The sequence below is a fragment of the Silene latifolia genome, chromosome 11 (assembly GCF_048544455.1).
Source record: "Silene latifolia isolate original U9 population chromosome 11, ASM4854445v1, whole genome shotgun sequence".
NCBI lineage: Eukaryota > Viridiplantae > Streptophyta > Magnoliopsida > Caryophyllales > Caryophyllaceae > Silene > Silene latifolia.
Genome location: NC_133536.1, coordinates 155,869,759 through 155,896,849, shown reverse-complemented (window position 1 = coordinate 155,896,849; position 27,091 = coordinate 155,869,759). Strand labels below are relative to the sequence as shown.

Here is a 27,091-nt window from a genome sequence, read left to right as displayed (position 1 = left end):
TAAACTTCCATTCTATTTTCTTCACCAACATATAATACAATATCATGAATCCTGAAAACTTGTTTTACGCTTTCTGCAATTATTCTACATTCTACTATTACTTGCTTAAACAAATATTTAGGATTGAGGGCCACTCCACTAAGCCTGAAAAGCATTCCATAAAATGCTTCAGAAAAATTTACATAACAAAGATCACTTGAACTCACTGTTATGTCACATCTAAACTAAAAAAAATTGAGCTCAGTACAAATTTAAACAACTACAATGGTGAAACATCCAGGCTACTTGTTGAAAGCCTTCGAGACAGGCGTTAATGAAGCCTTCCTGACAGACTGAGGGCCATAAGCCCTCCAGACAGACAAAAATCCCACTAAACATTCAAAATGCATAGCATGATTCAAAATACCAGAGCTAGATCATTTAAAAACTAAAATTAAATTCCGCCCATAGCAGCATTATCCGAAAATCCACAAGGCAATGATTACTCAAAACTACCTAAAAACATACAATCAAATAGTCTTTCCAGAGACATCCCCTCTGGATAGGCCAAAACATCACCAAACCAAAAAATAAAGTATTTGTCCAGGGAACAACCCCCCTCGATGAGCCAAAATAACAACCAAGCAAATTCCTTTAACTACCCTGCCCTAGAAGCAGTGGCAGAACCAACTCATTCATCCGCCGTCTCTTTATCCTCCTCATGAACTTCATCACTATCAGCTTCACCTTTGGCTTTAGTGGGAGGAGAGTTAACTTCTTCGTTCTTATGAAGCTTATGCAGTTCAAGGTAGGTAGCATTCAGATCAGCCATCTCTCTGTCAGAATTCCAGAATGGCCTGACCTTAACTGGTTCCTTCATTGCATCCACCCTGCCTTTGCCAAAGAAGAACAAAATAGCGTGCTTTTACCTAGCTTGAACCTCATCCCTTTCAACGGCTAGCTCCTCATTTTTGCGCATGAGATCCTGCATAGCCTGGAGCTCAGTGTTAGTAGTAGCCAATTCCTCATGAACATTGACTAGCTGTGCCTGGGTAGATTTCCCTGCAATCTGAGCTGATCCAAACTTGGATTTAGCAACCACTTGCGCGGCCATGCATATCTCCAGATTCTTCTGACGAGCCTCCAACTCTCCCCTCAATTCACGCATCTTCCAGTCCAAAATTCCAATCTTTGCATGAGCCTACTTCACTTGACAGGCACTTAGGAGTCTAGCATTAACACTCTAAATAAAGGGAAATCAACAATCAACAATCATACAATCAAGGAATCAGAAGTACCAAGTTATCAAAACAAAACAAAGAAGGCTCACCTCTTAGGCCAACGTGAGCTGACCAGAAATATCATCCTTGAGTGAAATCAGAGACGCCACAGCCTGAGCAGAAGTCTCTTCGATATTAAAGGAGACTAGTTGGCCATCAACTTTGAAAGAAAAAGCCTGAATTTGCTCCTTGGCAGCCTAAAGAGTTTCCACTCTAGCCCTAACTTCCCTGACCTCCTCGGCAGCAACTCTAACCTCCTCAGAGGTAACATGAACCTCCTCAGCAGTAGTAGGAACGTCATCCTCTCTCCTCCTCTTGTTGGATGGGCCTGCGTCAGCTGGGGCATGGCAGATAGAGGCAAGCTCAGTCTTAGGGGGCTGTTTAGTTGGCACTAGAATTCGAAGAGAGGCGGTGATACCCGTCGTGAGGTGTCAAAAATAAATTTATAATCTCCAAATACAACTATAGCTAGCGGCAGTCGGGTCGAACCACAGAGAGGCAGACGTAAATTCTAGTTGTTTAAATTCGGTCTAAGGTAACAATAAGGTGGGGGTTTGATTGAATTGGTCTATAGCTAATGAGCAATAAAATAAAGTAAACTAAGCAGACGGATGAAATCAAGTATAAAAAGGGTACTAGGATGGTCGGTTCGTTATAGTTTCGGCGGCAGCATACTAAACAGGTCTAAATCAAACACATGAGGCGGGAAATAAAGAGGTCCTCTCAGTCCACTCTTAACAGATAGCATCTTTTGATCTCGCTATAAGTCCCTAATATCACTAATACTGACTCTCGTCCTGAAAAGTGACTAACGGTCTAAACATTACCTATCTTTCGATCTCAGCATAGTTTAGTCATTTTAATTCGTGATCTAACAACTGTCCCTATCTCTCGATCTAATGGGTCAGTCATATATTAAGCATTCAACTAGTCGTGTGCACTCGATTCGTCGAATAAAGAATTAAAACAATTAAAACGAAAATAAAACCTCACGTGGTCAGTCGATCGACCAGGCATGGCGGTCGATCGACCAACACGCGAATCAGGCCGTGTTCATTATATTGCCGCCTACACTACAATTCCCCTACATCCTAGCACGAATAAATTAGCTACTCATACTGAAATTAAAGGCAACAATAATATTAAGGATTAAAACTACGGAATTCATGCTTAAAACGGTAAAATAAACAATTAACAAAAGATGGCAATTCGGCTTGGGAACTGATCTAGCAATTCGACAACTATGAACGAAAGTAAAATAACAGAATAAAACCAGAGAGTACCGTGTGAATTGCGAAGGAAAAGAACAAAGCCGAATGACAAAGCGAATTGTATTCAATACCGAAAGTAATCTCTAACCCTAATTATTTCTAAAGAACTATTTATCAAACTTAATGTAAAACTTGATAAAAACTGGATGCCTGTATCTGTCGAACTAGGTTACGTTATATAGAAAGTATACGTAACATAGTTCCTAAGCCTAATAACTCATGGGCTTGATAAATATCGATCTTTTAATTCTCGTCTGAAATAGCGTCTTGGTCGATCGACTGAAGTGACCGATCGATCGACTGAATAGCAGTGTACAGTAGCCTCTGGAACTCGATGGTTGGTCGATCGACTGAAGGTAGTGGTCGATCGACTGCTTTAGCTGCTACTTGACTTCTATAATCTCGTGGATTTGTCTTTTGGGCCTTGGATTGCGCACAAAGCTCATTCCTTAAGCGAATACTTCACGTCAAATGCAATGTAGGATACTCGGGGATGGATTTAGCTCGATTGCCGCTGGATTCTTCACATTTCTGCAATAATGTACAAAAATACGGAAGTAGACGGGAATAGGGAGAAATGTAGCATAAACTACATGAATGAGCTCTGAAATGCGTGTAAAATGGGATGTAAAACATCATATAAAAGACACGCATCAAACTTCCCCAAACCAAACCCTTGCTTGTCCCTAAGCAAGAACTAGACTCGATCTAATGACTTAATGGAACGAGTTCAATCTCAGAGCGAATTACAACATGTAAAGCCTAAACCAATTTAATGCAATAACTAACAATCAATTAGTAATGCGAATCATGCAAACGAGTTATAAGGTCGTTAAAAACTGCTGAACCGTCAACCATAGAGACTCATCAAATCAGACTCTCACGTGTCGCTCAAATCTCTCATAATCACAGGTGAATATATAAGAGGATAGAAAGAATTTATTTTGTAGAGACTCTCACCTAACTATGACCCATGAGAACATGCTTGCAGTATAGTAGGAAAGTAATCTCTACAACCGTACATACGCATTCCAACCAACAAAAGACCATGACACATGCCGAGGTATATATGTGGATATGTGAGGTATGGGTAAGAAGAGGCAAAACATTTATGGAAAAGTGGAGGTACAGGTGATCAAGCTAGTACCAAAACGGAACCATATGGCAACATCCAACTTCTTGCTCAAAATTAAATGAAACGGTTCTGTAGCAAGCACAAATCTCACAGTCTCCAGTATGAAAGTAATCAACTAACTCCCCATAAGATATGAATAATACATGGGAGCAAAAATAGCCATAAGATAAAGGTTTTAAATTTATGCGAATCGATCCTTTCTTTTTCTTTCGAACTCCAGTCGATCGACCATAATGGGCAGTCGATCGACTGCTTTGAACAGTACAGAACCTCTTTTTTTTCATTTTTCGAATCATTTTTTCACTTCTTTTTTTCAACTTTTTCAGTTCTTTTTTTTTTTCTTTCCTTTCTTTTCATTCTCCCAATAGCATTTCAATCGAGCAAAAGGCTACCAAAAACGAAGTGACAATCCCAACAACTAAACTACTAGCTTGACAAGGGCAGGCTAAATGTAGGATGTAGTAAATGGGACAAAAAGGATATTTTTGGCAGTGTGGAGCTTATGGGCAAAACGAATAAAGGGAAACCTCTACCACATGTGTCAACAAACCACAAACCGAATGCATACATGTATTAAGCAGATTAAGTTCATATTTATGCAAATTGATATGACATGTCTCATAAGGAGTACTACTCACATTCCTAAATAAACCGGTCATAAATGTTACCAGTTATAGGCTCTAAATCTCAGAAATATGATGTATTTTGCCAATTTTCAAAGTCAAGTCTCAAGTTCAGCAAATAAATTAACGAAAACTCGTAGGTATGCACTTATATGATTCTACTAATAACATGTTAATCAAGCAAGGCTTAGGCAAAAAAAGGTGCAAATGCAATGTCATCATGGAAATACTACCGTTCCGACTCAACCTATATGCTAAAATAAACAAGCATTTTTTTGAAATTTTTGAAATTATTCAATTTTTTTGGATTTTGTATATGAGAAATGAAATAAACAATGCAAAACAAAATGTAAACGTGAATGCAAGCAAATGATATGCGACGCAAAACCCTTCCCCAAACCAAATCGCACAATGTCCCCATTGTGTAAAATCATGTAATGAAAAAAAAGAGAAACGGGAATTTGCGAGAAAATAAACAAATAAATAAATATGAAGTGGAACTTGGGAACTCACAAGACTTTAAGCGCAGCAAAGGAAACCTCCCCAAACCAGCGTAAGCTCGGAGGTTTCAGAAGCCAACAGTGCTACTAATGAGGACCTGAAAAGACAAACAAAGTACCACGCATAAAATCGAGAAGGACAATAATGAAGCGGTATTATGTGCATAATTGAGAAAAATAGAAGAAATAAATAAAATGACGGAAGATAAAGTGGAGTAGAAAACTCCCTCAATTCCGCAAATCGACCAAATATAGCAGGGGAGAGGTCGTGAACAGATACAGCAGTGCAGGTCGGTCGATCGACCACATCACTCAGTCGATCGACCGAGGTGAAAGGAACAGTAGCTCCTGGAAACTGCAGACCAGTCGATCGACTATATAGCCCAGTCGATCGACTGAAGATACTGGTGTAACTTCTTATTTCTTCGTATTTGCTCAATTACTTGAGCTAATGAGGTCTAAAAACCTGCAAATGCACAATAATACGCGCCCAAAATTGCGCAAAACTCAAAATAAAGTCTAAAGCGTATAAAATCCCAAGCAAGCAAAATAAAATGCGAAGTTTCGCGCACACAAAAGCAATAAAAAGTGTCTAACAAAAGCAAATAAAATGTTTGGAAAACATGTGATCAACTAGTAGTTGATCAAGAACGGCCACGGAATGGCTCACTTCGTCGGCTTCTGGCTACTAGAGGTAGCCTCAACGGTGCTTATCTTATCAGCTGCACCCTTCTTAGCTTCCACGTCCGTATGGCTCAACGGATCAACACTTTCATCATCTCCCCAGTCAATGACCTCTTCTTGCTCATCAAAGTCCAAATCGGACTCCCTTGCCTTGACCGGCTCGTCATCAACTTCCTCATCAGTGCCATAGCCGAGGCAACCAAGACCGCCTCGTGAGATGATTGGCTTCTTTGCAGCTGGAGTAACTTGCAATTCTTCATTCCCCAAACCAGATCATGCAATATCAGAAATAGACAAATCTTCCTCCAATTTGCTCCCAATCTGGGGCGGAGGGGTTACAACAGAAATAGAGATAGGCATATCAGGAAGCATAAAGTACGATTTCTTGTCAGAAACCATATTACAAGTCACAGGCCACATGGGGTCCTTTTTTCTTAGCTGGCTGGGCAAAGACAATAGAATGCTTCCCTACTTTAAAAGTCAAGGTACCCGAACCAACATCTATGACTGCACCAGCAGTGTGCAGAAATGGCCTACCCAAAATAATGGGAATATGGGCATCCTCAGGCATGTCAAGTACGACGAAGTCAACAGGGAAGAAAAACTTCCCTATTTGCACGGGGATGTCCTCTAAGACTCATATTGGCTGGACCGCAGATCGGTCAGCCATCTGTACTTTCATATCTATCACTGCGAACCTAGTCAATTTGAGCTTCCTAGCAAGACTCAGGGGCATTACACTTATACTAGCTCCTAAGTCACATAAAGCCTTCTCAATAGAGAAGGTACCTATATTGCAAGGAACAGAAAAGCTACCCGGGTCCTCTAGCTTATGGGGTGCAGTGTGAGACAAATAAGAGCATGACTCTTTGGTTAATGCGACAGTATGCACATTTTCAAGTGACTTTTTCTTAGACAAGAGTTGTTTCATGAATTTAGTATAGGCAGGCACTTGATTAACTAACTCAAGGAAAGGCACTTGTACATTCAAGCTACGAATAACTTTTTCAAATTTATTGAAAGATACATGTTCCTTCGTCGGCACTAGTCTTTCCGGGTATGGGGCTGTAAGAAGTAGCTTAGCCCTCTCCTCTAATTCGCGCATGCCGGTATCCGTGGACTTAGGCTGGAAGTCCACTACTTTCTCCTTGTTGAAGCTTGAACCCTCTTCAGACCGTCTCAAATGTGAACCATTGATCGACATCGGGTCGTACTTCGGAGCCGAAACTGACCCATCAACACTCGTGTCTTTCCCCAATATTTTTGGGACTGTCGTGCCCCGAAACAAATGATCCCTCAAGTTGTCGGGCATCGGAGGACGAAAAATCTCACTATCAGCAGCGATCTCAGTCGATCGACCAGTGATGTCAGTCGATCGACTAAGTTGAATAGGACCAGAAGCTTCTGTAACCCACACTTCAGTCGATCGACCGGGTATATCAGTCGATCGACTGATATACCTGGTAGACGCCTTTTTCTTTCCTTTGCTTGTTTCAGCTTTGTTTTGACTCGGTTTTGCCTCATCTTTTGCAGCATCATCCTCGACCATAGCAGGCCCATCCAGGGTGGACCCACTCCTCAAATTTATTGCATTTAGGGTCTCTTTCTGGTCAGTTTGAGTCGGTAAGTGTCCCGGAGCTCGAGTGGTACTCTTGCTAGCCAATTGAGCAATTTGGCTCTCTAGCATCTTCATCCCGGCCTCCCTAGCTTGGGACAACTTCAGAAATAAGTTCTTCAACTCGGTGAACTCGGAATTTTGGGATTGTTGCTACTGCGGCGCATTGGGAGGTTTTTGATATGGTTGTTTGTGAGGAGGCACATAAGCTTGCTGCTGCTGCTGTTGTGGAGGTTGAGTCGGATTCAGGACATTCTGGCTACTCCACCTCAAGTTGGGGTGGACATTCGGCTCATACTACGTGTTTGTCTGCCTATAGTGTTGAAAGGCAGCACAAGACTCAAAGGGGACAGAACAATTCTCTGAGACATGTCCCTCAGCTCCACATCTTCTACAGACAAAAGGACCGTCTGAAACAGCATTAACATGGCACATCCCTCCTTTAGAAGCTCCTCCCAACTCATATTTGTCAAACCTTGCAGTGAGAGCTTTTAGTGCAGCAACAGAGGAAGATTCAGCAGCTCTCCTCTGGTTTCCTCTCGAATTCCCATATTCAGCCTTATGAGTGGCTAAATCATCGATGATCTTCCACCCCTTAGTCTCTCCCATGTTCTCAGCAAATCGGCCATTGGCTGCAGCATCCAAAATAGCCCTCTGATCGTCATACAACCCATTATAGAACTGGTTGAAAAGACTCCATTTTTCGAACCCATGGTGTGGTATGGTTCGCACCAGTTTCTTGAAACGAACCCATGCTTCATGAAAGTTCTCATCAGGCCCCTGTTTAAAGCTCGTGATCTGAGCTCTAATGGCATTAGTCTTCGAGGCAGAGAAGTACTTTTTGTAGAATGCCAAGGCCAATGAATTCCAGTCGGTGATCCCATGAGCGGCTCGGTCCAGATCTCTATACCACTCCCTTGCAGCATCACGAAGGGAGAAAATGAACATGGTCTCCTTGATCTGGTCTTGGGTCACACCGGTCGGCGGGGGTATAGAGCAGCAATAATCAATAAAAATGTCCATATGCTTGGCTGCATCTTCATTTGCAGCTCCCCCGAACTGGTTTCTCTCAACCAGGTTAATATAGGAAGGCTTCGGCTCGAATTTTCTCGCCTCCCCAGGTAGTTCCAATCCTTTGTAGAGATTCGCAGCTGTCGGCTCTGAGTGACTAGCAATGGTTGCTTCCTCAGCCATGACTGGAATTTCTGGAGAAGTGACTGTCTCAGCTGAAGAAATTGAAGCAGGAGATGTAGGTGGATCTTCCTCAAACAGAGCGTTCTCGTAGTAGCTTGACAGAGTACTCAACTCTTCCTCTGTCGGTAATACCCTTTGTGATCGTCTCAACTCGCGCAAGGATTTCTCGATCTCAGGATTGAATGGTACTAGTTCACCACCCCGTGACTTGCGCATAAGAAGAAACTACAAAAAGAATATAAGAAAAGTTTAAGGAACGGAAGTCCCTTAAACTAAGAAAGACTAAATAAAAACAACAAAAAATTAGAACAATTGCCTCCCCGGCAACGGCGCCAAAATTTGATACTCGTCGTGAGGTGTCAAAAATAAATTTATAATCTCCAACTACAACTATAGCTAGCGGCAGTCGGGTCGAACCACAGAGAGGCAGACGTAATTTCTATTTGTTTAAATTCGGTCTAAGGTAACAATAAGGTGGGGGTTTGATTGAATTGGTCTATAGCTAATGAGCAATAAAATAAAGTAAACTAAGCAGACGGATGAAATCAAGTATAAAAAGGGTACTAGGATGGTCGGTTCGTTATAGTTTCGGCGGCAGCATACTAAACAGGTCTAAATCAAACACATGAGGCGGGAATAAAGAGGTCCTCTCAGTCCACTCTTAACAGATAGCATCTTTCGATCTCGCTATAAGTCCCTAATATCACTAATACTGACTCTCGTCCTGAAAAGTGACTAACGGTCTAAACTTTACCTATCTTTCGATCTCAGCATAGTTTAGTCATTTTAATTCGTGATCTAACAACTGTCCCTATCTCTCGATCTAATGGGTCAGTCATATATTAAGCATTCAACTAGTCGTGTGCACTCGATTCGTCGAATAAAGAATTAAAACAATTAAAACGAAAATAAAACCTCACGTGGTCAGTCGATCGACCAGGCATGGCGGTCGATCGACCAACACGCGAACCAGGCCGTGTTCATTATATTGCCGCCTACACAACAATTCCCCTATATCCTAGCATGAATAAATTAGCTACTCATACTGAAATTAAAGGCAACAATAATATTAAGGATTAAAACTACGGAATTCATGCTTAAAACGGTAAAATAAACAATTAACAAAAGATGGCAATTCGGCTTGGGAACTGATCTAGCAATTCGACAACTATGAACGAAAGTAAAATAACAGAATAAAACCAGAGAGTACCGTGTGAATTGCGAAGGAAAAGAACAAAGCCGAATGACAAAGCGAATTGTATTCAATACCGAAAGTAATCTCTAACCCTAATTATTTCTAAAGAACTATTTATCAAACTTAATGTAAAATTTGATAAAAACTGGATGCCTGTATCTGTCGAACTAGGTTACGTTATATAGAAAGTATACGTAACATAATTCCTAAGCCTAATAACTCATGGGCTTGATAAATCTCGATCTTTTAATTCTCGTCTGGAATAGCGTCTTGGTCGATCGACTGAAGTGACCGGTCGATCGACTGAATAGCAGTGTACAGTAGCCTCTGGAACCCGATGGTTGGTCGATCGACTAAAGGTAGTGGTCGATCGACTGCTTTAGCTGCTACTTGTCTTCTATAATCTCGTGGATTTGTCTTTTGGGCCTTGGATTGCGCACCAAGCTCGTTCCTTAAGTGAATACTTCACGTCAAATGCAATGCAGGATACTCTGGGACGGATTTAGCTCGATTTCCGCTGGATTCTTCACATTTCTGCAATAATGTACAATAATACGGAAGTAGACGGGAATAGGGAGAAATGTAGCATAAACTACATGAATGAGCTCTGAAATGCGTGTAAAATGGGATATAAAACATCATATAAAAGACACGCATCAGGCGCTACTATCACTGCGCGTAGCCTCCTCACTCTGAGACCTTTCCTCAGTAATATGAGAAATACCTACCTTTAAATCAGCCAGGCCAAACACAGCAATTTTAGCAGATGACCTGGTCACTACAGGATGAATCCTCCCATCAGCAATACGCATAAGGGTCTAAAGCAAAACAAAGTAGTCACAAAAGATAAAAGGCCTTATTGCCAGAAGATGACACCCCTCAACCCTTGGAGGATTTAGAAGCCTTGAAGGTAGTTAACTGAGCCTTCGTAAACTTTGGAAGTGGATCCCAGCCTAGACATGCAGGCTAGCTCCATTCCTCATGAGACAAGGCTATAAATGCGGCAATCATGTCAGTCGAACCCTCGGCAGCAGGATCACTCTACCAATCAGCAACTGCAGATCAATACAAGTAAGCATACATCACCAGTTTTTCATACCTCTTTTTTACTTACAAATATATGCAGGCAGAAAAAGACTCACCAGACTCTAAAGCCGGGTAACCGATATAATCTATATAAGGACCTATAGAGGTGGTCCTGACCAACATAAAAGACTTGGCCCACCCTTTATCATCACCAGAGTCAAAATTGTTAATAAAAAGTGCCATCTTTGACTTGACTCTGAAATTAAACCTGCCAACTGAACTGCTCTTGAGATGGTAGACATTCTTGAAATCATCAAGAGTGAAAACCTGACTGTGCTTAGCACACAAACTCTCGAGGGAGTGAACCACCTTCCACACCATTGGCATAAGCTAAAAGGGCGGTACCTGAATAGCGCTGATGATGTCAGTCATCAGAGTGCTGAAAGGAAGCATGCATCCAGCTTTAAAAGCCCACTCAAATATAATGAAACAACCAGGACTAGTCCACTTGGCCCTGACAGGACCATTTTTCAGGGATCCAGACCTCGGCATCCTTGCAAAGCAGCCTCTTGGTCTTCAAAAAGTGTTTAAAAGTAGGTTTCAGAAGGTTGGCCTCTGGAAACGAAGAGTTGAGAGGTTTGGCAGGTGAAAAGTGTTAGAAATCTATATCTCATTAACTTTACATATTCATATATGTTACAATCAATTTAGTCATAAAATTAAATACAAATCTTATGCATGCAAACTAAAATAGATAAGTGAAGAAATCATTTTCCTTAAAATGGATTTTCGGATTAAAAGGGCACCAACAAGATCTCCTTCTTGTTAGTTCTTGAGCTTTCCAACAATGGATAAACAAGATTCAAGTTTAGAATCTCTCCCAAAAGCATATACCCATGGAAAACTCATAATATCCAATATTATTTTGATCTAGTAACAATATTAGTCTTACTTAAAATATGACACAAAAATTAATTTTTGTTCTCTTGAAAAATCGGTTCAAGAGGAAAGATTTGTGAGGTTTATTTTTCTCTAAGATTCTTCACAAGATTGAGAGTTAATTTTTGTTTACACTAGAAAAATATATGTAGTGATGAATGAATAAATAAAATGATAGAGGAAAAACTCTATCATTTCACTATGGCCAAACCGGTTGGAGGAGGGAAGGTGGCCAATGCATGAGGCCAACTTTCTTCCCAAGAACAACTAGGCATGCAAGGCTAGGAGACTAGGATATAATTGTGTTTTCCACTAAAAATTTTTAACACAATATAATCCTATACTCCCTCCAATTTTCGGCACACTTAATAAAATGGGTAGTCCATTTTATTTTGTCATTTGTCAATTGTGAAATATGTGACATGTTACTTGACATGTGAAATTGTAATGTATTTTTAACATATTAAAAATCAACATACTCATAAAATATGTCATTTACAAAATCGACTAGTAATTCGTAATTACTTGTACCAAAATGGTTTATCAAATTATAAATTACAACGTATTGTATTTATAATAAATTATTCATTCAATTTCAATTTCAATTGTTTCATAAACAATAATTTTATCTAAGTAATAAAATAATTCGATTACTTAGACCGTATCTCATTTAATCAAATTACAATAAGACACGTTAACTTTACTCACAAAATCATCCGTCAATTTTAAGTAATTTAATTAACTCATATCGGCATACGATTAATTAAATAATCAATTAAGAGTATTTTGGTCAATTTTGATTTCCAACAAATATAGTCACCAAAATGATTTAACGCTTCAAAGTACTTAACTCAATTAAGCATATGAGAACCAATTTATTGTAAGTAGATATGTTAGTCAAAAATCAAAAACCCTTTTGATCACGAATAACTTTTATCTATACTCTTCACAAGAGATCCTTACAATGGATAATACGAGTTTTAGAAGAAAAATCAAATTTTGTCTTTAGTTACGATGTTATAATGGAGATTTGAATCAAAAATCGAAATGATATCGTATATAATTTGAGGTATAGAAATAGAACAATATGATAACGGAATAGTGGAAAACTTAACATTTGTCGTTTTTAATCATAATAATAACACTCGTAAAATTTAATTTAAACAAGTTTTATTGCATTTATCTAGCGACCTCTACCCAACTTTGATAAATGATTCCAAGACCCAAATACATATTAACTTAGGCATCGGTAAAGCCAAAAACAACCCTTATCAATATAACTCGGTGGATTAACTTTTTAATCGATTCTACTTTTGGAACTCTTGGTCGATAAATTTACATTAAAATTTATCTTTAGCCCGAAACACATCCGGCAACCGTCGAGAATACTTTCGTTGAGTTCAACCCAAATTTCGAATAAATGTGTACATGATCCAAATTTACATCAACTTGGGCATCGGTAAAGCCGAAAACAACCCTCATCTTTATAAATTCGGTGGGTAGACATTTATCACCCACTTCCCCTACGTAACAAGGTTTGTACCCCGGTAAAGCCGAGTGCACTCCCTCACGAAATAGGTTTTCATGGTTTCTACGTTTTGGTAAGGCTAAGTCTCAATTGTTTATTTTAGCGAGAGGTCATGTCAATTTATTATCTATCACGTTTTATGTGAACTAAAGCGGTGAACTACGATAATTATAATTGACACGGTCGATAAACTCGATTTAAAAGATAATGCATGTTTTAGTTATGGCGATTTAGCGATGTATGAAACATATAAATAAAATGCAAAACATAAAAATAAAATCCTAGTATGACCTTCCTAGAATAGAAAATCTAATAAAATATTACAAATTCGGAAACCAACTCCTTTGGTCCCTTATACTTCGGTCTTGGCACGCACTTCAAGGAAACACTTTCTTTGATGGATCGCCTTCTCGAGTGGCACCGTCTTCAAGGTACTCCGGAATAAATAAATTACATAACAATTACATAATTTCCTATTATACATTTGTAATTAAAATAAAATAAATCTATTAAATTACAAAACGGTTATACGAGATCATAATAAATTACAACCGAATCGATATTCCCATACATTTCGGGCAATACCAATTAAAAACTAAGGCCATACTAAGCAAAATTACATAATTCAAAATTTACATAAAATAAAATTATGACAATCATAAATAAAATGCAGCATTATAATATGTATGAACATGCCCAATTTTATGCTAAATCGCCCTTAAGGAGCCAATATCCTATATTAATCGGTTTTTACGGATTTGCGTGATTCAACCTTTTAAAATCACAATAATTACATAAAATCATATTTATGCACAAGTTAATTACCCTAACCAACTTAGGACTCAAAATTAGACTCCACTAACATATTGACAATAATTAACTTATATTTCTTAAAATTGTTCATAAATGGACTCAAAAATACAATATAATGCCATGAACTTCAAATAAATCATAAAAATTTCAAATAAATTTGAAATTTGAAATTTTAAACTCATTAACATTCTGGAAAAATACAATGACACTCATAATGTTCAAAAACTTAGGTTAAAAATTTCGAAATTTATCGGGAAAAACAATGTTGCGGTTTATCGGATTTATCAATTATAATCATAAAAATATGAGAAAAATTATATTTAACAACTTTTAAATTTTAGATCTGAAATATATGATAAAATGCAATATGTGACGTTTTTCCTTAGTCATGAAGTATGTTTTAGCAATTTTCACTAATTAAAGTCACTATTTATGTTATTTTTCATCAAAAATTCATAAATCATGCATAAAGACTTCATTATAGCCAATTATTTTATACACATCTTGTAAAATTTCATGTGACAACATACTAAATTTCTATGACCAGATTCGAAATATTACTCATATTAACCTATTTTTCATTTAAATTCGATTTTATCATGAAAAATCCATATTTCGAACATAAGAACTCCAAATATTATGAAACATTACAGGTCATCAAAATATAATATATGTGAAAACATATCCAAAAACCACTGAAAAAATCAAAGTTTACCTAATTTTAGTCCAAAAATGACATTTTTATCATAAAATCACATTTTAATGTCATTATTATACAAAATGAACAATAAAAATCCATAAATTAACCAAAATATCCTAAATACATTTTAGGAACAGAAACTTTAACATGCATAATTGATTTCGTGATATATCATAATAAGCACAAATTTATAAGTTTTATTTGTTAATCGTATAACTCGGAAAAACAATAACCGATTTGCATGCAAACAACCTAAGGCTCATGATACCGCTTGTTAGAAATCTATATCTCATTAACTTTACATATTCATATATGTTACAATTAATTTAGTCATAAAATTAAATACAAATCTTATGCATGCAAACTAAAATAGATAAGTGAAGAAATCATTTTCGTTACAATGGATTTTCGGATTAAAAGGGCATCAACAAGATCTCCTTCTTGTTAGTTCTTGAGCTTTCCAACAATGGATGAACAAGATTCAAGTTTAGAATCTCTCCCAAAAGTATATACCCATGGAAAACTCATAATAACCAATATTATTTTGATCTAGTAACAATATTAGTCTTACTTAAAATATGACACAAAAATTAATTTTTGTTCTCTTGAAAAATCGGTTCAAGAGGAAAGATTTGTGAGGTTTATTTTTCTCTAAGATTCTTCACAAGATGGAGAGTTAATTTTTGTTTACACTAGAAAAATATATGTAGTGATGAATGAATAAATAAAATGATAGAGGAAAAACTCTATCATTTCACTATGGCCAAACCGGTTGGAGGAGGGAAGGTGGCCAATGCATGAGGCCAACTTTCTTCCCAAGAACAACTAGGCATGCAAGGCTAGGAGACTAGGATATAATTGTGTTTTCCACTAAAAATATTTAACACAATATAATCTTATACTCCCTCAAATTTTCGGCACACTTAATAAAATGGGTAGTCCATTTTATTTTGTCATTTGTCAGATGTGACATATGTGACATGTTACTTGACATGTGAAATTGTAATGTATTTTTAACATATTAAAAATCAACATACTCATAAAATATGTCATTTACAAAATCGACTAGTAATTCGTAATTACTTGTACCAAAATGGTTTATCAAATTATAAATTACAACGTCTTGTATTTATAATAAATTATTCATTCAATTTCAATTTCAATTGTTTCATAAACAATAATTTTATCTAAGTAATAAAACAATTCGATTACTTAGACCGTATCTCATTTAATCAAATTACAATAAGACACGTTAACTTTACTCACAAAATCATCCGTCAATTTTAAGTAATTTAATTAACTCGTATCGGCATACGATTAATTAAATAATCAATTAAGAGTATTTCCCTATAGGTATGACCTAAGGGGATCAACTGATCACCACCGTTGCACGACAGTAATGTCAAACTCTAGACAGCCAATCATTACTGATATGTGTGGACCAGTTGACTGTAAAAATATTACATCCCACATGTATTCTTAAAATGAGATTTAAACATGTGATCATCATGATCAACAGTCGCATTATTGTCGGAGGACACATATTCCAACAAAAAGACACAATCTTTATACATGGTCGACAAAATCTCAATAGGAGGCTCAACCTTAACAACCTCATCCTCTGGAATCAGATCATGAACATCAACTAATACAACGACTGCCTCGTCAATTTCAGCAGGCTTGGGAGTAGCAGCTCTTCTCCTTGGTGCCATTTTCTTTTGTTTCAAGTTTTTGTTCAAAGGAGACGGTAAAATTTCTTATTTGAGTTATTGGAATTTCTGGAAAGAGGAGAGATAGGGTTGGTAACAAATGGAGAGGTGAAAAGTAATTTAAAGACGCTTTAAATAAAGTTTTAGGGTTAATGCAAGTGGGTGGAGCTAATGACGACTCTTCTACGTATCCACGCAACTACCAACATTTATTTTTTAATATTACAGTTTTCTATGTATATGGGTACTATATCGAGTAGGGCTTACTCTGTTGAGTAAGTATGTTTTTATACGAAACAGTAGTCTGCCTGATGGGTACTCGATCGAGTATGTGTAACATTCGATCGAGTAAGGGGCACTCGATCGAGTAAGTCACTTACTCGATCGAGTAAGTTGGTTAAGCGGGTTGTTTTAGCCGGGTTTTGTTAGTAACGCATGATTAATATATAAAGTCGTCCGTCACTTTCTTTATCACTTTTCACCTTTTCTAAAACCTTTCAAAGAGAAAACAAGTTACGTTGCTTTCATTCGTCGCGTTGCTATCAAATCCCAATGGCTAAGGTTGTCGGATTGTCGTGTTCTTTATGCCGTTGAGTTCGTCGTGTCGAGGGTAAGATCCTTGTATAGTTTTTATACATTTTCGTTGATTTTGTTTAAAACCCTAATTAGGTATTTTGGGGGTTTTGGGAGTATTTTGATAGTAGATGGTGATTGTATGATTGTGTGTTTGATAGGAGTTGATTTCGAAAGAGGAACGTTTCTGATTAGCTGATTGTGATGATCCTGGTGATTGCTTTTCCAGGTAGGATTTCCTACTCAGTTATTGGTTACATATATGTTGGTTGATTGATTGAATGTTGGTGGTTTTGATTAATAATATTTGTCTATATCATATTGGAATTTGTGATTGTTGATTTTGTAGTTGGTTGTGATTGTTTGTCTGTGGTTCTCGAGGTGCGTCCTCGGCTGAGTGAAGTCAGTTGCGTGAGTGGCTTCACGCCCTTGATTCCCCTTCTGTGGAACCCGCCACAGAGGGGATGTTCACATTAAGGAACATTGGTTATCGCTCGAATGAGATGAGCGGGGCTTAGGGGGGTACGGATGCGGTCCTCCACTGGCGGTGTGGAATACCTGTTGCGATAGGTATTCTGGCAGGACTACATCAGGTGTGTGGAGTGGTGACAGAATTTGGGTACTGTGTGTGTTGTATCTTATATATTGTGTTTTGTGTAATTATTAACTGACCCCATTTAAATGTTTTAAAAACCGTGCTGATCCATTCGGGGGTGGTGAGCAATTGTCTAGCATGTATACTGTGGATGCGCACAGGATTAGCCAGGGATGGAGTCGCCACGAGTCTGATAGTAGTATTCCGCTGTGTTATCATGAGACCTTTTGTTACTTTAGTTGTAGTTTGGTTTTAGAACAGTTGTACTTTACTTTATAGTTGGTTTTGTTGTATTCACTTAAACTTATCTATTAAAGTACGTTCTTTTATGGTATATTTGATATTCATTGCCTCTGAAAACCGATATGGTAGCACTTTCATGCATTGGGTGGTCTTGGTAAGGCACCTTGGTGTATGGGGGTGTTACAAAGTGGTATCAGAGCGACGATTTTGGAACCTGTAACTAATGAACCCAATGAATCTAGGAAGTCAAAATAAAATGAATCCGGGTAGGAGTTGTTAAAAGCTAATGGAAAGACTTGGGAGACGTCCTAAAGTCGCGAACTTGCCCTACAACTTTAAACCGGTCACTATGGGGTGTCATGGGATCGCTATGTGTTTACTAATATTCTATTGCGTATGTTGGATGATGTGTTGTATGGAAATGTTGGAAAACGATTGTGGTGGAATGGGGAATGTGGTGAAAGAAGATGAAGTGGATATATGATAAAGTGCTGTGAATAAGCATGTTGCATGATAGTTGGTTTACAATAATGTGGCATTATAGAACATGTGAATAGAATGTTTGTGTTTGATATATATATATATATATATATATATATATATATATATATATATATATATATATATATATATATATATATATATATATATATATATATATTGTTGCGAAAAGTTATAGAATAAAAGCATCTGGGTAATATATGATTGACAAGTTGAATAATATGTGTATGATGGATATTGTTGCTTGACTTTTGAACATAGTACCATGTGGTTAGGGATACTGGTTTTATGAGCATTGAGTTGTTCTTGTTTACTTTGTTGTTATTTAAGTTGTTTGGAAGTAAAAATCAAATAGTTATGTTGTCCGATTACAGCGAAGTTGTCTTTAAACCGTTATAACTTCAGACGCATATATGATTTTGATGTGATTCCAATTGGAGGTGATATCTTGTTCTTTTACGATTCGAACGATAGGTTACACGTCCAAAATGACTAAGAAACGAGTGAGATATGACCGTTTTACGTAAATTGGACAGTGCTGAGAAATGCGTAGGGTACTCAATCGAGTAGCCCTTACTAAATCGAGTGCACCTCTTGTTACTCGATCGAGTACCCCTTACTCGATCGAGTAGCGCTGGTAATTTATTATACGTGCTTCTGATCATCACCTACTCGATCGAGTAGGCTGAACTCGATCTAGTAACCCCTATTTTGGGTCATATGCGTATCTTTTGACTTTGTCGCATATCATGTTTAATTCAAAGGTGTCCTTTTGCTTCTTTATGCATTGTTTTATGTATGTATTGGTTCTAATGCGTAAGTTACCCAATCTTATGATGGGTATGAGTTTGGTGGAGAGGACATGAGTTATATGTAATTGTGATGGATAGTGGAAAAAGAAAAGGGAAGATTGATGAGCTTATTGAGGCATGGAGCATGTTTTGTGAGATGTGGTGAGTGATATGATGGCGTGCTGAGTAATGTAAAAGTAAGTGTATATGGGTAAGGGGGTGATGTAAGTTTATGGAACTTGAGAATGAAAAGATTGAAATGAGGGATTCAAATGGTGGTAACTTGGGATTCTGAAGGATTATGAAGGGAGATAGTTATAACTGGGTTGGTTAAGAATATATGTAATGGAAATGTCATTGTAGATAGACAGGAAAAGAATGGTGTATAAAGAGCTTAGATTGAGTTTTGCCGCGATGTGAATTGTAAATAGAGTTTGATTTTTGGAATTTGTGTAACACCCGCGAATTTCCCTTTTCGACATTTAAAATTTATTAAACCATTTAATCACTTTATTATATATTTTTGAATTATTCAATTTAATTAATTTTATGTCAAACATGATTTTTTATGAACGTATTATATAAAAGCTCATTTTTATAAAAATACGTATTATTAAATTATATATTTGAGGCATAACTTTAAATAAGAATATATGTATACGTATTTTTGGTCGGATAATAATAGTGACAGTAAGAATATTAGTTTCCGTCTCAAGTTAAAATTAAACTCGAGACCTTTTCCGTCTAGCTATAGACCGTCACATTTCACTTTGTACCTACTTTGATCCGGACCAACCAGAATTCGACAACATATCACACCCACCTAACATCCTACACTCTACTTTTAAAATATCTCTTTTATATATTGATTTATATATTATTATTATTATATATTATTATTTTATATTATATTATTCTTATTTTTTTTGGAATCATTATTGTTACTTACAAAGGACCCGTCCCTACCCCCCTTTCTTCCTCCTTTTTCCCTGCGAAAGACAAACACACGCAACAACAACAAACATCAGAGAACCACCATTTTTCGACCTCCAAAAACTCCGATCCCACCTTCGTCTCTCAACCAAACTCCAATATTTTTGCGCCATTAGCTTCCTCGTCCCTTCCTCGTTCTTTTAAGGTAAGAAAGCTCCTATTTTGTTGAATTTTCGAAATGGGCATCTTTTTACAAAACCGGTTTTGTGACCCATGTTACTCGTTTTTCCTCCTTTTTAGTTGAAGACTGAAGATAGGCTCGTGTTATTGGCGTTTTTACTTGGGAATTCGAAGAGTTAAGGTAACGGTGACAGGTTACTCAACGATGAGTCGATATTCCATCCCCTTCAACTCGGTTTTTATACTCATTCGTCTTAAAGTTTTAATATTTACGTGTTTTCTCATGTGTGGAATTAATTGTGTTAAGCTTGTGGTCATTGGTCATTTTATTTGGTGATTAGTCGTTCCCATGGCTTATTTGTCGCGGTTTTGTCATCTTCGAAACACGAGTGTTGCCTGTTGTCATTTCAAATTTTTCGTATGCTTTCCTTGCTGGTTTTCTGGGCTCGTTTATGGCAGAGACTAATGGCGCTATCCTTGTTCTAGTCGTACTCTTTTCATCTCGAATTCGTCCTTTGTTTTTCGTGTGAAACTGTGCATTTGATGGCTACCCTTCCCCTGGTTTTCTGAGTTTTATTATGGAAAGATTTGTGGTGGTGAATCATGTTTTAGTCGTTCTTATTTCCGTCTCAACTTGCTTTAACTCCGTCTTGAATTTGAGCTGAATGGGGCTGCTGAACTCAGCCTTAGAACCGTGACATCGACTAGTTTGGCCCCTGCCTTGGGACGGGATAGAGAGTAGTAAAAGTTGTTTAGTCCGTATGGGAATGAGCGTATAAATGCGTGTGTATGTACCCGTCTTATGCTCGTCTCGTTTTGGTTGTGGTTACTCGGTCTTATTAGTGGCTGACTTTGGCGGAATTTTGAGTTGTAATGGCGGCCTATTTCGGGACTGTTTTGGTCTGAGTTGGGACGGGACATAGAATAGTATGAATGGCGGTTGAAGGTAGTCGAGTAGTGGCTGAGCTCGGCTGTTTTGTGCGGGTAGTGATGGGGTTATTGATCACAGTGGGAGTGTACCTCATTCTTATTTCTCCCTTTGCTTTAGTATTCCATTTTGTGAAGGGTGACTTTTTGGGCTCACCATTATTTAATCATTGGGCTCACCCTTGTTTAGTAGTTGGACTCACTACTCCTTAAATTTTGGGTTCACCTTATGGCATTTAATGGATTCATTATACCTTAATTTTTGGGCTAAACAGATTACATGTATTTGACTTATCCTAGTCCATTCATTGGGTTTCACATGATTTATGTCTTGGGCTCATAAATGGGTCACTTGGACTTGGTCACATTTTATCCCGTATATTTCATATAACGTAGTTTAGTCATTATCACTGGTTATATTTTATTTAATCGGCATGTTAAATTATAAAGTGGAATATTGATTAATATAACACAAAAAATGGGATATTCATTATAAATAAGTACTTAAGAGTCATATTCTTGACAATGTCTTGTATTATTCTGTTATGAGAGTCTCGGTCCTATCGGATACTAGAGGTGAGCCATATGCCCTGTAGTTGCGATATGATCGTCGGGTCCGATGTTCCCTTCCGTACTTATGGTGAGATGCAAGCCATAAGTATGAGTGTGACATTAGTAATTCCGTCCCCGAGTCTTGGTCCTATCGGATACTAGGGGTGAGCCATAGGCACTCTAGTTGCGATGTTATCGTCGTCCTACCAGGAGGCTGGAGTCTAGGATGTAGTCTTGTGTGTAGTATCTCGGACATGCTTTAAAGGTAGCCTCTGAGTCGGATACTCCGTCTACTCTTTGAGTTGGTCTTACACTTGTGAGTCGTATTCTTGTGGAAATGCCATAATACCATCGTATGTGCTTAACATGAATTTTCGCCCTACTTGTGCTGTTCTGGCAAGTACGGGTTTGGCCTACTGTGTCTTTGTTTCGGCAAGTATGGTTTTTGGCCACTTGTGCTGTGCTGGCAAGTGAGTCTTATCTTAGTCTTTCCGCCACTTTCGTGCTGTTCTGGCGACTGGGGTACTCGATCTCCATTAGTAGTCGAGTCTTGGGTGCGTGTTGTGCTGGCGCACGTCGAATCGTGATGTACACCCAAGAATCTGCAGATTTAGACTAGGACCGTATTATTATCGTAGTCCTACCCGGGGAAATTATAGTCTAAGAGTGATAAATGTCTTGTATTATTTGGATGGTTACTTTGGTCATATCTCCTTGAAATACATGCTCGTGACTAAGTGGCCGTGTCGGTTTCCTTGTCCTTCGTTTCCATTTATTTATTGTTGCTTATGCCTTACTTGTTTATTCCATATTTTCTTTTACTCTTGTTGGTTTAAACACGTATAATCTCATGTTTAGTTATAATTCGATTCACTCATGTCTTATTTAATAAGATTGTTTGTTTATGTTCTTTGTTATGTTCGTTTTGACATATTGTGGCTGGGAGAACCTTGAGTTACTCCCCACTGATTGTGGCGTTCATGTGTACATGAATGACAGATGGTGAAGATGCTTACGTGGGGAAGACGTGTGGGCTAGCGAGAACTAAACCCTTGGGCCTTAGTTGCTAGTTTAGAAACCCCTTATATGTTTATTCGTGGGATATCTTTTCCCTGTTTTCTAGACTTGGATTGTAATAGCCTAAATTTGTCTATTGTTGTATTTGTTTCTTTTCGTTAGTGGCACCCGCGTGCTATTCTTTAACTAGTAATTTTAAAAGTTTTTGAAATATCGCAAATTTCCGCTTTAATTTATTAGTTATATTTTCCGCTTTATCGCGGGGTGTCACAATTTGGATTATCAAGAGGTGAGCTTAGTGAGTAATTTTCTTAGGCAATTAACAGTATGAAATGAGTTTTTGTTTCTAGAGGCAAAAAAAAAGTGAGCGATAGCATGATGAGAGAAGATTGGCGATAAGTGTGAGTGATGGCATGATGAGGGAAGATCCATGGTAAGAAAGAATGAGATGGTACTAATATGAAATAAAGGGATTTGAGTTTTGGAGCAATGAGAAGGTAACTGGAGAACTAAAGAGTTAGGTAGAAGGAATAAGGAGTTGAATTTTTAATTGATTTTGTCGAGTGTAAAGGGAAAAGAATGAGAGGAGTAAACTAAGAGAACGTTGACCGGAGTTAAGGAGCATGAAAGTAAGGAATCATGGAGATGTACGATAGCATCACGAGGGGGTGTGAGTTAATGGTTATATAGGAGTTTCGGGACAACATGTTAGCCATGAGTTTCGAGGAATTAAGAGGAGTAAAAGTTTGTAAAGTATTGACACGATATGAGATTTTGGTGGAGAGTTAGGTGACGATACAATTACAGATAGAATTGGAATGAATGTTCAAATAAATTTGGTGATGGATTCGATGTTCGTTAATTGAGATGTTAACCAAAGTTTGAAAAGAAACCGTGATATTTAGAGATGACTGTAAGAGGATTGATATATGAACAGTGGTAGTGTTGAGGTGTTGTCACTAGTGGTTAAGGGTGATGATAAGCAGGAAAGATAGCCATTCTAAAGAGGTTGATTTTGTAGAGACCATATTGATATATATGGTTGTGAGGGAGTATAAGATGTGGTTATAGGAGGCGGTTGCTAGTAGTTGAGTATTAATAGTATGGTTACATTTGTCAGGAGGTGATAGTTATGCGAATGGGAGAATGTGTTATGAAGGGCATGCGAGTTAAGCTCGGGCGAGAGATAACCTTTATCAAGTGGTAACTTACGTGATCAGGATTGACTAGTTGGATGTGATTATGGATCTATGATGTGTATAAATGTTTGTGTGAGGTTCTGACCTCACGAGAAGTGGTATGGTGTGATAGTTATAAAGTTATCTGAATGTTCCGTAATATATGTTGGGTACGGTAACCTGATGGAATGATATTCAAAAAGTAATAATTTGAGTGATCTGGCATGGCTAGTTATACTTGTATGTGTATTCATGAGGTTCTTATCTGTTTATTCCGTGTAATATGTTGCATTGTGATCTAGTAAAGTGGTTTTGAATTGTTTTCTTGTCCGGAAAGTTATTCTGAGTCATTGTTTATGGGAATTGTGTAAGTTGCGATGGCTATCGATGTGGACGTTGTGCCTCGGGTTATTATCCGGGCACGGTACTTCGTGTTGTGATACGGGTATTTTCGCGCTGCGGAGCGGCTGTTGGTGGCGGTGTTGCGATGCCATCATCGATTGTGGTGGAGTAGGAGGGATGATTACGATACGAGTTTTCGAAAGTACATACCAGTTATACATAGATTGTTGCTTTCTTTACTGCTGGTTCCTGCGTGTTTCGGTTTGGAAATATAGACGGTTGTTTTGTTTATTGATGTTTCGTACCAGTTTCGGCTTGGGAGTGAGGGTAGAGTATGATATGAAAGAGAGTTGGTTATGTTTCAGTTGTTGTCATGATATATTAATATTTTGTTAATGGGACACAGTTGTGAGAGGTTAAGACAGTACTTGTGATCTTCTTTTAGAGGAGGCATTGGCTGACATAGTAGTGGCAAGTGATTTGTGGAACATGTGTTGTACTGATCTGGAAGTTGCAGGTGGTTCATAATCTTTTATTGGGATAGTGAGTATAGGGTTTTGGAAAATAGTATCATGTCAAGTTGTGGATGAGTTGTGGTAATAAAAGGGAGAGCTTGAGGATCTAGTGAGAATATGTGTAACAATTGTGGATCGTAAATTATGATTATGGATATAAGCGCATGTATAGAGGAGTATGTCGTTTTGTGGTAATATAATGTTGAAGAGTTAGTGTGGTGATTTTGCTGAGGATTTTATGGTATAGATTAGATGGAGTACAGAATGAATTGAGGAATGAGGACTGTTAGAGGAACAGAAAAATGGATATAGGAATGGTTTAGGTGTTGAGGTTATAGTCGGTTATCGTTGACATGTAGTGGTGGTGAGGATTTTGGGAGGTATAGGAAGGGATCTAGTATTAGTGAGTTACGAGGACGTAACTTTTATCTTAAGAGGAGTAGGATGCGACAAAGAGAGCTTGATAGTTGTACATGTTGCGGTATAATTGGGAGTTGGAGCATTGGTGTAGAATAAAGGATGGATTTGTGTTGTGGTTGATATTATTAAAGGTCATGGCCGTGCTTGTAGTATTGCGATGTTTAGGAATGGGAGAATACTTCGATAGTGTTCACAGTTAGATGATGATGTTTATGAGTATGAGTAAACTTCGAGGACGAAGTTCTTTTTAAGGGTGGTAGAATGTAACATTCCGTTTGATGTTTATGAGTGTCTTGATAATGGATTTTTCTAGTGGATAATATGTTAGTGAGACGAAGCTAGCAGCGTTGGTGGATGGTATTTGGAAGTGTATGGAGTTAGTGTCGACAAACTATAATGTGGTGGATACGATATCGCGAGCCATGTTGTGGAGGTAGGTTGTTTTGAGTTGGTATGAGTTGTGGTTGAGGTTTTTTTTTGAGTCTTTGTTGCGTTGTTGCGTCATGGTCGAGTGGGTATGTTTGTTTTTTAGGATGGGTTGAACTTCGGGGACAAAGTTCCTTTTAAGAGGGGAAGACTGTAATACTACGGTTTTCTATGTCTATGAGTACTCTATCGAGTGGGGCTTACTCTGTCGAGTAAGTATATTTTTATACGAAACAACAGTCTGCCTGATGGGTACTCGATCGAGTATGTGTGACACTCGATCGAGTAAGGGGCACTCGATCGAGTAAGTCACTTACTCGATCGAGTAAGTTGGTTAAGCGGGTTGTTTTAGCCGGGTTTTGTTAGTAACGCGTGATTAATATATAAAGTCTTCCATCACTTTCTTTATCACTTTTCACCTTTTCTAAAACCTTTCAAAGAGAAAACAAGTTACGTTGCTTTCATTCGTCGCATTGCTATCAAATACCAATGGCTAAGGTTGTCGGATCGTCGTGTTCTTTACGCCGTTGAGTTCGTTGTGTCGAGGGTAAGATCCTTGTATAGTTTTTATACCTTTTCGTTGATTTTTTTTAAAACCCTAATTGGGTATTTTGGGGGTTTTGGGAGTATTTTGATAGTAGATGGTGATTGTATGATTGTGTGTTTGATAGGAGGTGATTTCGTAAGAGGAACATTTCTGATTAGCTGATTGTGACGATCTTGGTGATTGCTTTTCCAGGTATGATTTCCTACTCAGTTATTGGTTACATATATGTTGGTTGATTGATTGATTGTTGGTGGTTGTGATTAATAACATTTGTCTATATCATATTGGAATTGGTGATTGTTGATTTTGTAGTTGGTTGTGATTGTTTGTCTGTGGTTCTCGAGGTGCATCCTTGGCTAAGTGGACTCACTTGCGGGAGTGGCTTCATGCCTTTGATTCGCCCTATGTGGAACCCGCCACAGAGGGTATGTGCACATTAAGGAACATGGGTTATCTCTCGGATAAGATGAGCGGGGCTTAGGTGGGTACGACTGCGGTCCCCCACTAGCGGTGTGGAATACCTGTTGTGATAGGTATTCTGGCTGGACTACATCAGGTGTGTGGAGTGGTGACGGTGTTTGGGTAATGTGTGTGCTATATCTTATATATTGTGTTTTGTGTAATCAGTAACTGACCCCGTTTAAATGTTTTAAAAACTGTGGTGATCCATTCGGGGGTGGTGAGCAGTTGTCTAGCAGGTATACTATGGATGCGCGCGGGATTAGCTGGGGATGGAATCGCCACGAGTCTGATAGTAGTCTTCCGTTGTGTTATCATGAGACGTTTTGTTACTTTAGTAGTAGTTTGGTTTTAGAATAGTTGTACTTTACTTTACAGTTGGTTTTGTTGTAATCACTTAAACTTGTCTATTAAAGTACGTTCTTTTATGGTCTATTTGATATTCATTGCCTCGGGAAACCGAGATGTTAGCACTTTCATGCATTGGGTGGTCTTGGTAAGGCACCTTGGTGTATGAGGGTTTTACATATTTCCCTATCCGTTAGGTATTTAAAAGGTGATAGGACTCTTGACTTATCCAAAATTATAATCAAGTTCAGCCTCGTAGGATCTTGAATAGGTGGATTCAGTCAGGTTATGTCCTTAACCCTGACCAGAACCAGCAGGAATAAGGAGATAAGGGGCAATTGTTGAGCCAGGAT

General features: G+C 38.0%; 1 non-coding gene across 1 annotated transcript; it reads left to right on the top strand.

Moving 5' to 3' along the window:
* Positions 1–7,793: 7,793 nt before the first annotated feature.
* LOC141615966 (small nucleolar RNA R71) lies at positions 7,794–7,900 on the top strand. The gene has a single exon (XR_012530349.1). It is a non-coding gene; the product is annotated as a small nucleolar RNA R71 (small nucleolar RNA).
* Positions 7,901–27,091: the final 19,191 nt, after the last annotated feature.